A 14,867-nucleotide genomic window follows, 5' to 3' on the forward strand; every position below is an offset into this window, starting at 1 on the left:
CCACCCAGGAGGGTGCACTGGAGCATATCCTCTTGGGTCATGTCATTAATCATTAGGGGGCATCTGATTACACCCACAAGTGGAAAATATATTTTGAGACAATAGCAAAGAACACCTCAGGAAAAACCACATCTTCAAATTCATCTAATCTAGTGTCTTCAACAGTCGATGAGAATTGCAACATTGTCAATTAACTCCGTTACTCCTAAGTGGAACCCTTCTGCCACTAATTATGCGATACCCTGGGCTGCTCACTAAATTACCCCTCGAGGGCAATTTTCCAGTTTTTTTTTCTGAGCAGCAAGGGGAGGTGATCGGTAGACAAGGCTAGAAACCCAGGATGTGTTCAGGTGCCTAGGCGCTGGGAGTCTCCACTGTAAAATGACGCTGCAGCCATGCAGAAGCCGCTGGAGGGTGAAGCACCCAGGTGAGCATGGCCGGGTTGGTGATTCTGGCTCACCCTTCTCTGCACCAGGACCAGCACCACCTGGGCCTCCCAGATCATCGACATCCACAAAAGGAAAACCCCACCCACCCCACCCAGCACCACCATTCTGCCTCCAGCCGAGGAGACTGATCTTCCCAGAAAGCAGCCCAGCTCCCCTCTCCCGAGGTCACCAACTGTGTAGGCTGAAAGTGCCCTGGCCAGAAAAACAAAACTAAAACAAATTCACTCCCAGCCTTCATGAGTTGCCCAGACAAGTTTTCTTTCTCTCCTTCCCATTAATTGCAGCCACCAGGGTTGCAGGGTTGCAAGGCTGCTGCTCTGGAAGCAAGTGCTCCCCATCACCTGTGAGCCAACAGCAGCTCCTGAGAGACAGGCTCCCAGTGACAAGCAAAGGCTCAACCCAACAGCCCGAGTGTCCCTTTCTTACAAAGCTCCCAGAGGAGCTAAGAAGGGAGTTTCAGGGAGACAGGTCCCAGCTGTGAACCGAGGCCAAGCTGGCCGGATGCAGGCACCTTCCAAAGGCAGAAGTGCATGCGCACCATGGGTGTTAGCTCTGCCCCAGCCACAGGAGAGAGTATGAATAAATAGCAAGTCCCAAGTCCAAGCTCCAAGGAAGCCAAAGGCAGCTGACTGCTGACAATATCTTATGGCTCAATCTCGGGCCTGCAGGGACACGTGCTCCTTCCCAGGTGGACAGGGACTAATGTCCTTCCCTCTCTGAGTCTGCTCCTGCTCTAGGATAAAGGGGTGGACCACCTTCTCCAGCAGGGTCACATGTTCTCATATGCATCCTTGTGACACCTTTTGAGCAGGAACCGTTCACTGGGACAGTGTTTCTGCACAAGGGACAAGTATGCAGCATCAGCTAGAGATGAGGGGGACTGTGGAGGATGCAGACTCAGCCCTCGGCCATGGCAGCCAGGGAAGGCAGGAGCACCCTCCACAGAGCCGTGTCACCATCCCTCCACCCGGGAGGACACTTGTCCACATCTGGGAAGGGAGTGACAGCAGAGGATAGAGAGGGAGCTCAGAGATTTGGAGGGACACGCGGGTGCATAGAAGGGCTTGAACATGGGGAGTGAGAGAGTCCGACTGGATTTCAGACAGGATTGGTGAGCTGCGGAGCTGGAGACAGGAAAACCAGGCAGGTGAGGCCACCCAGCTGCGATGGTGGCCAGGAACAGGGTAGTCCTGCATGGGGCTGTGACTCCGACATTCCATTCCTGCCTGCCGTGTTTAGGACCCCAGGGTATGCATTCTCATTTGGTGGTGGATGGTGAAGCAGAGATACACAATCGGCACATCAACAGCCTTCCATATGCATGGCTTCAGTTACTCTGAACTTAACCAACCATGCACACATTGGAAATATTTTTTAGTTGCATCTGTAGTGAACATGTACAGACTTTTTTCTTGTCATTATTCCCTAAACGATACAGTATAGCAACCATTTACATATCATTTACATTGTTTATGTATCACATAATCTGGAGATGTTTTAAAGTATATGAGAGAAAGTACTTAGGTTATATGCAAATACTGCACCATATTAAACCAGGGATTTGAGCATCCATGGACTGGCATTCACGAGAGGTCCGGGAACCAATCCCCTTTGGTTGCTGAGGGATGACTGTATGGCCTTTCCACAGTATTAAGATCTCATGGTGCATACAATTAGGAAAGCATATCTGACACAGCTTCTTGGGCAGGCCCGTGCAGCTCAGAGGCCCTTCCCTGAATGCAGGCACCACCAGGTACACCCCGTCCACGTGAAAATGACGGAGAGGAGCTGGAAGCACCTGCACTACTCATCTGTCTGAAGCTACACTCTCTGGGTCTGTCATGGGCACGTTGGTAAGGATAGCTCAGAAGGATTGAGAAATTGCCCACGGGGCTCTGGACCACACAGATCTGTCTTTATGGTCCCTGATATACATAGGCCATGCCAGGAGGCAAGGGTCCTGTACCAGCAGGAGCCCAGTGTGCAGACAAGCCAAGCTGGATTCAGCGACTCAATACCCACGTGACCATGACCAAGTATCTAACTGCTGAGAGCCTGTGTCCTCACTGTAATTGGTAATTCCACTTTCCGCATGGAGCTGGTGGTAGTCAGGATCAACGTTGATAAGATATTTGGCAGACGGGGCCTTTAAGCACATTACATGTGAGGTGATACCAGCAAGACACAGAGGAGGCACTCAAGAATAGAGCCACTGAGCACCAGCCCACACTCTGGCCTCTGCAAAGCACACAGACCTGGGCTTCACTGCATCCTTCCCTGCACGTGGGCACCACAAGGCGCACCCCCATTCATGCGAAAATGACGGAGAGGAGCTGGAAGCACCTGCACCTCTCACCTGTCTGCAGCCACCCTGACTGGGTCTACCCTGGGCACACTGGTGAGAACAGCTCAGAGCACAGTCCAGAAGCCAGAGGCATAGTCCCTTTCATGCCCCACAAGGTCACACAAGCGGGCCACCAAGGACAATGCCATCCACCCTCTTCCCACCCAAACACAAGCACAGGGCCCACAGGGCCTGATAACAAGAAACTGAAAGTCCCTGGCCACAGTGCAAAGGTGGGGAGGTGGACAAAACCCAGACAGTGGCCACTGGCTTGCAGGTAACAAGGACAGGGGAAAATGTTATAACTCACCAGAGGTGTTGGGAGACTGAGCCCCACAGATGGCCTCTTAGAGCAGGAAATGTCTGTATTCTAGGGGGCCAAAGCAGGGTGCCTGGAGAGATTTCCGGACGTGTGGAAAGATAATGAGACCGGGGCATGGTCAGACACAGGCCGTTGAGAGGCACATGTTAAAACTTCATGTAGATTCTGATATTTCTGCGCTACAAACCAGGGATCGAACTTCTGCTTCTGGGCAGATGGAGTAGACACATTTTTCCCTATTCCTCACACAAAGCACAACTAAAACTCAGGATGCTGTATATAAAACAAACCTAACACTCTGCAAGGTGGAGAGAAGGCAGACCAGGCAGGGACATGGTGTGAGCTCTCTGGGTTTTCTTCTTGCCTCATACATCCCAGACGTGGTGTTGAATAAGCCAGCAACCCAGAAAAGCCAACAGGAGCAGGAACAATACCACAACAAAAGCATATCCTCTTTAGTCGAAAGACTAGGAAAGCGGCAGCTAACAGGGCAATACATTTAGACAACAGGTCTACTCCAGCCAGATACTGCAGAAAAATCTGTGGCCTCAGCCCCACCCACAGCAGCAAAGGCCGAGTAGGGAGTCTACATTTCCACCCTGTGTGGCTATAATGAAGCACCAAATCCCTGCCAGAGTGGCATCAAATAGACCAAAGGAAGGAGCTGGCACATTCATCCCCACCAGGCAGTAGTACATCCTCCTTTCACTCTGCCATTAGTATCGGCAGCATGAAGAGCCTGGATTTCTATAGCACCTGTCAGTAATGAGGTGACACCCCTTTCCACCTTCCCTTGTGGAAGTGGCGTCCGGAAAAGTTAGCTTACAAAAAAAGTTTAAGTAAGACTAAAAGTCTCATAACATAATACAAATATGTCCAAGTTTCAATGGAAAATCAGCCATCAAACCAAGGATCAGGAAGATTTCAAACTGAAAAAAAGAAAATCAATGGATGCCAACATAGAGGTGACCGAGATGTCAGGATGATCTGACAAAGAGTTGAAAAGAACTATGATTAATGCTTCCATGAACAATTACAAACATGCTAGGAACAGACAAAACAGAAAGCCTCACCAAAGCAGTACATCTCACCAAAGACATAAAAAAGAATCAAATGAAAATGATAGAACTGACAGGGTGCAGTGGCTCATGTATTCCCAGCAATTTGGGAGGCCAAGGTTTGTGGATCACTCGAGGTCAGAAGTTCGAGACCAGCCTGGCCAACATGGTAAAACCCCATCTCTACTAAAAATACAAAATTTAGCCGTCTGTGGTGGTGGGCACCTGTAATCCCAGCTACTCAGGAGGCTGAGACAGGAGAATCACCTGGACCCAGGAGGCAGAGTTTGCAGTGAGCCAAGATCATGCCATGCACTCCAGCCTGGGCAACAAGAGTGAAACTTCATCTTACAAAAAAAGAAAATGATAGAACTAAAGAATACAGTAACTGAAATAAAGGACTCAGTAGATGGACTCAACAGCAGGATGGAGGGGACAGAGGAAATAATCACTGAACTGGAAGACAGAACAACAGACATTATCCCAACTGAACAATAGAGTGAAACAGACTGAAAATAAACACTCTAGAGTCTCAGGGAGTTATGGGACAATAATAAAATATCTAACTTTAAATGCTTGAAATCCCAGAAGGACAGATAACAGAGGGAGCATCTGAAAAAGTACTCAAAATGTCCCAAATTCGATGAGAGATATAAACCTACAGATTCCAGAAGCTGAATGAATCCCAAATAGGATAAACCCAATAAAATTCACACCAACATACATCAGAATTAAACTTCTGAAAACTAATAACTAAGAAAAAATATTGAAAACAGGCAGAGAAACCAATACTTCCATTTCTCATCAGAAACTGTGGAGACCAAAATAAAGTGGCACAGTAATTTTCAAGTGATGAAAGAAAAGAACTCTCAATCCATAATTTTATACCAGCAAAAAATCCTCTAAGAATGAAGGGAAAATTAAGATAGTCTCAGATGAAAGGAAACTTGCTACTGGCAGACCGATGCTAGAGCAATTGGACATCCATCAGCAAAACAATGAACATCAACCTAAGGGTCATGCCTTATACAAAAATTAATTCAAAATGAATCATGAACTTACATGTAAAATACAAAACTACAACTCTTAGATAAAATGGGAGAAAATCTTCAGGATCTAGAGACAGGAAATGAGTTCATAGACCCAGTAAAAAACACAATCCACATACAAAAATATTGACAAATAAGTTCTCATCCAAATTAAAAACTTTTGTTCTAAGGAAGACCTGCTGAAAGGAGAAAAATGCAAACCACAGAGTGGGAGAAAAATGTCTGCAAACCACATATTTAACAAATAATTTGAAATAATTTCTAGAATAAAGAACTCTCAAAGCTCAACTTTTTAAAAAAAAAAAAAAAAAAAACAATCCACTTAAAAGACCAAAAGATAGAAAAAGACCATTTATCAAGAGGATATACACATGGCAATAAGCACATGAAAACATGTTCAACACACCAGCTATTAAAGAAATGCAAATAAAACAAATATGACCGTACACCTATCAAAACAGCTAGAATGAAAAATGGTGACACCAATTGCTAGTTAGAAAATAATCACACTGCCTGTGGAAAACCTGGATCTTACACATCGCTGGTGGAAATACAAAATGGTATAGACATTACAGAAAACAGTGTAGCCGTTCCTTAAAAACTTAAATATGTAACTCCCATGTGACTCAAAAACCACAATCCTAGGCATTCGTCCCACAGAAATTCAGACTTATGTTTATGGGCCACGTGCAGTGGCTCACGCCTGTAATACCAGCACATTGGGAGGCCAAGGCAGGTGAATCGCTTTGACCCCAGGCATTCAAGATCAGTCTGGTCAAGGTAGTGAAATCCAGTCTCTACTAAAAACACATAAACTAGCTGGGCATGGTGGCATGCGCCTGTAGTCTCAGCTACTTGGGAGGCTGAGATGGGAGGATGGCTTGAGCTGGGGAGACAGGCAGTGAGCCAAGATCATGCCACTGCACTCTAGCCTGGGTGACCGGGCCAGGTGTCTTCAAGAAAAAAAAAAAAGACAAGGAAACCTATACACTAAAGTTTATAAGCAGCTTTAATCATAATAGCCAAAAACTGCAAACCACCCAGATGGCCTTCAGAAGCTCAATGGTTAAACAAATTGATACATCCACACCAGGGAACATTTACTCAGCAATAAAAAGGGAAGAACATTTGAAACACAAGACCTGGGTGGCTCTCTAGAAAGTTGTGCTGACCAAGAAGAGGAAAGCCAATCCCAAAAGGCTACTTACGGTGTGATTCCATTTCTGTATAATTACTGAAATGACAAAATTACAGAGATGGAGAAGAGATGAGTGGCTACCAGGGGTTATAGAGCAAGTAAGGGTGGAAGGAAGTGTGTCAGGCCATAAAAAGGGCACCGTGGGGGGTCCTGGTGTGGACAGCAGCATTTGAATCTTGACCATGTCAACATCAGCATCCCAGCCATGATACTATAGTACTGTCCCAGGACGAGACTATGGGGTTAAACGGGGTGTATCTCTGGACTATTTCTTACAACTGCAATCTTAATACAGTTGCCCCTTAAGCAACACAGGTTTGAACTTCACAAGTCCACTTACACGTGGATATTCTCCCACCTCTGCAGCCTCTGAGAAGGCAAGACCAACCCCTTTCTCCTCCTCCTCTTCCCCCTCCTCTCCTCCTCCTCAGCCCACTTAACATGAAGACAATGCAGATGAAGACCTTTACTACGATCCACTTCCACTCAGTGAGGAGTGAATGTATTTTCTCTTCTTTATGATTCTCTTAGTAACATGTTCTTTTCTCTACCTTATTTAAGATAAGGTTATTTGTTTTTATAACATACAAAACATGTGTTAATGGACAGTTTATGTTATCTGTAAGATTTCCATTAAATAGTAGGCTATCAGTAGTTACATTTTGGGGGAGTCACAAGTTACACCTGGACTTTGACTGTGTGGGAGTTGGAACCCCTAACCTCTCCATTGTTCAAAGGTTAACTGTAAAAATTTTAAGTCTTTTTAAAAGTACATTGTGGAAAACAAAAGAACAAAACTTTCACACAGTTTCAATGAGGCAGCAATTTCACTCCTAGGCATACAACTAAAAATAATAAAACATGCATGCCAGCCACAGTGACTCACACCTGTAATCCCAGCACTTTGGGGGGCCAAGGTGGGAGGGTGGCTTGAGCCCATGAGTGTGAGGCCAGCCCTGAAGTACAGGAGACCCCATCTCTACCAAAAAAAAGAAGTGTATATGAATGTTCTCATGGCAGCATCCCTAACAGCCCAAAAGTGGAGGTAACCCAAATGTCCCTCAGCTGCGGAATGCATAAATGCACTGTGGTCCAGCCTTAAAATGGAACATGATTCAGCCATCAAAAAGAATAAAGGCCTGACCCAGGCTACAACACGGATGAACCTCGGTAACACGATGCTAAGAAAAAGAAGCCAGTCACAAAGGATCTCATTTTGCACAATTCCATTTACATGAAATGCTCACGAAGGGCAAACCTACCGAGATGGAAGGCAGATTAGTCATTGCCAGGGACTGGGAAGAGGAGGGAAGATCGGAGTGGGGAGCAATGCTGATGGTTTTCGCGTCTTTATTAGGGAGGATGAACATGTTCCTAAGTAGACTCTGATGGTTGCACAATCTCCCTAATTTACTAAAAAACATGGCAACCGCAGGTTTTCAAAGGGTGAATCACAACGATATGTAAATTACATGTCAACCAATTCTCTAAGAAATCTGCAACTGGGTTCTAGGAAATTTTAATGGCATCAATTAAAGGGAAATGCTCCTTCCCCCAGTAGCGAATAACTGAATTACTGAACTATTTAAAATGTTGGCCTGCAAGCCAGACACAGTGGGTCATACCTGTAATCCCAGCACTTTGGGAGGCTGAGGTGGGAGGATCACTTGAGGTCAGGAGGTAGAGACCAGCCTGACCAACATGCAAAACCCCATCTCTACTAAAAGTACAAAAATTAGCTGGGGGTGGTGGTGCACATCTGTAATCCCATCTTCTTGGGAGGCTGAGGCAGGAGAATTGCTTGAACCCAGGAGGCAGAGGCTGCAGTGAGCCAAGATCATGCCACTGTACTCCAGCCTGAGCAACAGAGCAAGACTCATCTTAAAAACAAATAGGGCCGGGAATGGTGGCTCATGCCTGTCATCCCAGGACTTTGAGAGGCCAAGGCAGGCGGATCATGAGGTCAGGGTTTTGAGACCAGCCTGGCCAACATGGTGAAACCCCCTTCTCTACTAAAAAAAAAAAAAAAAAAAAAAAATCAGCTGAGTGTTGTGGCACATGTCTGTAATCCCAGCTACTCAGGAGGCTGAGGCAGGAGAATTGCTTGAACCCAGAAGGCAGAGGCTACAGTGAGCCAAGAGCATGCCATTGCACTCCAGCCTGGGCAATAGAGCAAGACTCGTCTGAAAAATAACAAAATGTTAGCCTGCAGATGCACCTCTATTTCTGGAGGTGCTCATCACTTCTACAGAGGTGGAAACCATCATTGTGAGGAGTTCTGAAACAGCTCTGGGATCCACAGGAAATGCCCCCCCCCTCCAAAACTGGTCCTCCACGTGCTGGACTCCGAGTCGGGGGGCCTGCCTGTAGCCAGCCAGACCCAGTCTGCCTGAGCCTTGGGCCCCTTTTCTGGAAGGTGCCACAAAGCAGGGGCCTGGTCTGTGGAGCAGCCCACCTTGCCTGACCCCAGCCCCCTCCATGGCTTCCCCACTGCCCACATTCGAGCTAAGTCTGTGTCCTCTTCTGTCAAGGGGGGGGATGAGTGACCACACTCATTCCAGAGTCCTGGGCACTGGAGGAGCATGGCCAGGTGGCCCTGCTGCCCCACAGGCACCCCATGAACAGGGAGGAAATGTCACACCCTCCCCCTCTAATGTTTGAAACATGCATACAAATGTTCACAACAGCACATTTTGCAACAGCCAAAACCCAGAAAGAACAAAACACTGATCCACACACAATGGAGACACAAATATGAGCTACCGTACAATGGAGTACCTTCAGCCATAAAAAGGAAGGAGGCACTGATTCTACAGCACGAATCATCTGTGGGATAAGAAATACACTGGGCTTTGTCCCCAATTCCCTGCACAGAGATCCTAATACCCTTAGAATTTCCTGAGTAGAAGTGAGTCCCTTTTGACCCCACTGGAGCTTATGCTAATGAGGTGACAGGGTGGGGGCCCCAGTCTCAGACTGGGACTGGTCACCAAGAACACAGGTGTCTAAGAAGGTGGGAACTTCTGGCCCCACTTGCTGAGCTCCGGAAGGTACTGGAGATTAAGCTCTATAAAAACTCTTGCACAGGACGGGCACGGTGGCTCACGCCTGTAATGCCAGCACTTTGGGAGGCCAAGGCAGATGAATCACCTGAGGTCAGGAATTCAACATCAGCCTGGCCAACATGGTGAAACCCTGTCTCTACTAAAAATACAAAAATTAGCCGGGAATGGTGATGTGCGCCTGTAATCCCAGCTACTCGGGAGGCTGAGGCAGGAAAATCGCTTGAACCCAGGAGGCAGAGGTTGCAGTGAGCCAAGACCATCCACTGCACTCCAGCCTGGGCAACAAGAGTGAAACTGTCTCGGGGGAAAAAAAAAAAAGTTAACTTTATGTTATGTGTATTTTACCTCCATAAAGAAACTAAAAAGAACCTCTCATTCTCAACAGCTCACAAGGGTTCAGTATCCGCTTCATGGAGCGAGGGGAAAACACTGAAGGCAAAAGGCCACCATGTACAGGCATGCAGCAGGGACAGAAGAGCTCCGATCTTCAGTTTTTGTTGGAAGCCACCTCCTGAGGTCTATGTGACACAGCCTGTGGGGAGTGGCTGCCTTGACGATGGGCACACATTCTCCTCACATGTGTGTGTACACCATCTCCCATCCTGCTGGCTGCCTTTGCTGAAGTCTGTGCCAGAAGCAATTATGACTTTATCAGATGCACCCATTCTCCTGCTGAGAAAACTGAGGCCAGACCAGCAGGTGCTGGCAGCAGAGCCAGGACCAGGAGGAAGCCAGGCTGGCCATTCCATTCTCCCTGCTCAGCCTCCTCCAACACCTCCATGGACACTGTTTGAAAGGCAGGACCAGACTGAGGGTGATGTTGCTGGGGACCCATCTCACCATCCATAGAACACTCCTCATTCTCCTTGTCCCCAGCTCAGTGGCCAGAGAAGGCAACGGGGCAGGCTGAAATTAGCTTACCAACAGTCACTGGGCAAAATTCAGGAATAAAATTAAAACATGCATTATGCCTCCTGGTTGAACCAAAATGCTGTGACCAGTAAAAGCATCAAAACCCAACATGGGGGCAGGTGTTGTGGCTCATGCCTGTAATCCCAGCACTTTAGGAGGCTGAGAAGGCTGGCAGATCACTTGAAGTCAGGAGTTCTAGACCAGCTTGGCCAACATGGTGATTACCCCATCTCTACTAAAAATATAAAAATTAGCCATGTGTGGTGGCATGCACCTATAGTCCCTTCTACTCCAGAGGTTGAGGTTGCAGTGAGCTAAGATGACACTCAGCTTGTGCCCCGTTCCAGTAGGCAACTTACAGAACCGTGACCTCAATAAATCACAGTCAGCAAGTGACCACCCACGGGCCAATTCTAGCCCAGGCCTGTTTTTATAAGTAAAGTTTTACTGGAATACAGCTGCGCCCATTCCTCCATGTATTTGCCTTTCACTGTTTTTTCGGAGAGACAGTACACAGCCCACAAGCATGACATTTTTACTCCAGCCTGGGTGACAGAGCAAGACTGTCTCAAAACAAACTTACTTTAGGCTTGGGAGACAGAGTGAGACCAAGGCCCAGAGAGGCCAACTGGCCTGTCCAAGGTCACACAGCAACATGGCAGAGATGCTCTGCAGTGCAACATACCACTTACTACATACAGCAAGGAATCCAACACTCCCCAAAGCCCAAAGATGTCAGGGTAAGAGCGGAGAGGCCAGAGGCCCCTCCTGGCCAGTGCTATGCTCCCTCTGTGGCCCAAGTTCTCCAGGCAGATCGCCCGTCACCATGGCCTAGAGAACAGGGTGCTGAAACACAGTGACGTTCAACTCTGCTGGACAAATGCACTATCTGTGGCCAGAGCTTGCTCGAGTCAATCAGTAGAAGCGTTGAAGAGCTGGGGCCCTGTCAGACACCAGCACACCCCCACGGGGTGACCCCCTCACAGGGGACCCCCAGGGGGTGAGCACCAGCAGTGGGGAGAGCACAGCAACGGGTCTCACTCCCTTGGCCCCAGGATTCGGTGAGTGCTGCTGCCCGGGGGGCTGTAACACTCAGGGGGGTTCAGTCCCTCCACTGCCGCCGCCGTCACTGCCGCCTCGACCCACACGCCCTCCTGAGGGACAACTTGGTGCCGGGGAAGATGGGGGTGGAGGGAGGATTGATGGACGGACAGGGCCCCCCCAGCCACCTTCCCTATCGGGCCTTCCTAGCCATCCTGGAGCCGGTCACGGCACACCACCACAGTGGAAATGCACCCTGCTGCGGCCTGTCGCCTGTTGCGGGATGGTACCCCGCCAAAACCCCTCCCCCACCCACCCACCACCACACCCACCCACCATGCCCACCGGAGCCCACCCCCTCCTGAGGAGGGGTAGCAGGGGAGGGAGGGAGGCTGGAGGGGTCAGTAGGAACCGGGGGCGGGGAAGGTCTGCCGGGCCACTGACACGGCTGGACCCATGGCCAGGTTGAATCCTCCAGGTGGACTGCACAGATGCCAGCCGTTTACCTCTTAATGGTTTCATCCCCTCTCGAACTCTCTTCAAAGTTCTTTTCAACTTTCCCTTATGGTACATAACTATCGGTCTCGTGCAGGTAATTAGCCTTAGATGGAGTTTACCATCTACTTTGGGCTGCATTCCCAAGCAACTCGACTCCAGGAAAACCTGGGCCCAGCACACGGGGGGCCACTACCGGCCTCACACCATCCACGGGCTGGGCCTCAATCAGAAGGATTTGGGCCCCCCACGGGCAGCACCAGGGAGTGGGTCTTCCATACACCACATATCCCATGCCCCAGCGCAGGGGGAGGATTCAGCACTGGGCTCTTCCCTGTTCACTCCCCCTTACTGAGGGAATCCTGGTTAGTTTCTTTTCCTCCGCTGACTAATATGCTTAAATTCAGCAAGTCACCACTTCTGATCTGAGGTCAAGTCTCAGGGGAAGGAGGCAAACGGGCAGGGCAGGGCGGGGGTGGGCTGGTCGGCGGATGGACGGAACGCACCAGCCAGCCCACCCGACCACCCGGTGCTCCGTCAGGAGAAGGGCCCAGCAAGGGGAGAGGCAAGAGAGAGAGCATCACAGCCGACGGCACCCCCGCCACCCCGCCAGAGCAGGAAGATGGGAGGGAGGGGCACGGGGTGGGACAGACACGGCACACCCCGACCCGTCCCCCACACAGATGTGGGGGACAGGTCCAAGGACGCAGAGGTGGCGGAGCTGCCCCACCCCAACGCAGAAGCTCAGGACGGGGCCCCGGCAAGGCACAGCGCGGCCACGCGACAGCGGACAACACCGCGGCATCCCGCAGGTCACCGCCAGGGAGAGGCAAACCCCGGGATAACAGCCATGAGCACAAACAGGCGGGCCATGGGGTGGGCTTCCAGCCCCAGAAAACGCACCACAAAGCGAGCTGGGCAGGTGGGAGGGCGAGGAGGACGGGGCCTCGGATTAGGGGTGGCGGGGAGGAGGAGGGGCATGGGAGCGGCAGTCAGCCGGATGCCAGCCAGGCCGCCACCAGGGGCAGGTGGCAAACTGCAGCAACCGGGACACACTCCCCCACCCGATCCCTTCCTTCCGGGCCTGCCTTCCTCCCCCCACATGCAACACGCCCCCGCCAACGCACAACAACGATGGGCACGGGACCTTCCACCCGGCCAGGGCCGACAAACCCCAAACCCCAAGCCACGTGCGGCACAAGGGAGCCCCCTTCGGAGGAACCCAGACTGCAGTGGCAGCCACAGGAACTCAGCCAGAGCCGGCTCTCTTCCCTCTCCATCTTCGCAGGCGGCAGCGCCACCCTCTGTCTCTCTCCCAGCCGGGCCCCCTTCCCCCTGCCACCCAACAGGTGACCATGCAGGGCCCACAGGGGCAGGCGGAAGGGGCGGGCATGACAGAAGGGGAGGGCAGACGTCACTGGGTCTGCACTTGAGGGGACAGAGGGCCCTGGCGGGCCCTGCGAGGGAACCACCAGCCATGCATCCCATGGATCCTGGAAGCATCCCCGGGGGCGATTGATTGGCAAGTGACACTCAGGCATAGCCCCGGGAGGAACCAGGGGCCACAACAAGGGCGTTTGAAGTGTCCATGATCAATGTGTCCTGCAATTCACATTAATTCTTGCAGCTGTGTTCTTCATCGATGCATGAGCTGAGTGATCCATGGCTAACTGTTGTACGAGGTCCCCAGAGGGGGTTGCCTCAGGCCAGCCAGTGAGACAGCAAACAGGACCAGACTCTGGGGAGGGGTCAGAAGGTTTCACACCACTTGGAGGCGCACACTGCCCACACAGGGTTGAGCGCAGACACCACCCCACAGGCACCCGGGGGTTCCCACCCCCACAGCACAAGGCACACACCACAGGCACGGCACGCGCGCAACTGCACGACGGCCGCCGGGTAAAGCCCCCACCCAACAGCCGCCAGGACTGCAGCATCAGCACCTGCACGCGAGTGCGGTGCGGCCCGGCCGTGGGGCGGAGTCCGTGGTGGAGGCGTGGGAGGAGCCAGGCCCTCCTGACGGGACTCCCCGGAGGGCCCACCACCCCCAACCCATGGGCAGACAGGCAATCCCCCAAGGGGTCTTTAAACCTCAGTACCATGAACGCACTAGGTACCTGGACAGCAGGGGTGGCAGACGAGGAGGGGGGAACCAGCATCCAGTACCCGACCCTCAAGACACCTTAGCAGGAAGGCCAGGGAAAGCAAGCAGGCCGGGCCCAGTGGCACAGCGGAGGCAACGGCGGCGGTGGGAATCCGGCAAGCCCTGACGGGAGCCAGCGGGGTGGGGCCAGACAACGGGCCCCAGCAGGGAGTAGGGCACCAAGACCCCCCAACCCCGCCGTGACGCCGCCGAGAACCACCTCCGCACCCACGGACACACACATCGGGGCCACAACCAGGGACCACTCCCAGCCACTCACCAGGCCAGCCAGCCAGCCCCACAACATGCACACACACACACACACCTTCCCTCTCCCCCATCTCCCTCCCCAGTTCTCCGGCTCTCACGGCCGGCAGGGCTGAGCAGCGAACTAATGGCAAGGGCCCCACCCGTGCAGCACCGCAGTGGGGGAAACACGGTCAGCCGAAGAGGAAGGACACGGCGGCAGCACCAAGCCTTGCTCTTTGCTCCGTTAATGATCCTTCTGCAGGTTCACCTACAGAAACCTTGTTATGACTTTTACTTCCTTCTAGATAAAGTTCGACCGTCTTCTCAGTGCTCTGCCAGGGCCATGGGCTGACCCCGGCAGGGCCAATCCAAGGTACTCAGTAAACCATCCAATTGGTAGTAGCGATGGGTGGTGTGTGCAAAGGGCAGGGACTTAATCAATGCAAGCTTATGACCGGCACTTCCTGGGAATTCCTCCTTCATGGGGAATAATTGCAATCCCCAATCCCCATCATGAATGGGGTTCAATGGGTTACCCGCAC

The sequence above is a fragment of the Pan paniscus genome, chromosome Y (genome assembly GCF_029289425.2).
Source record: "Pan paniscus chromosome Y, NHGRI_mPanPan1-v2.0_pri, whole genome shotgun sequence".
Lineage (NCBI taxonomy): Eukaryota > Metazoa > Chordata > Mammalia > Primates > Hominidae > Pan > Pan paniscus.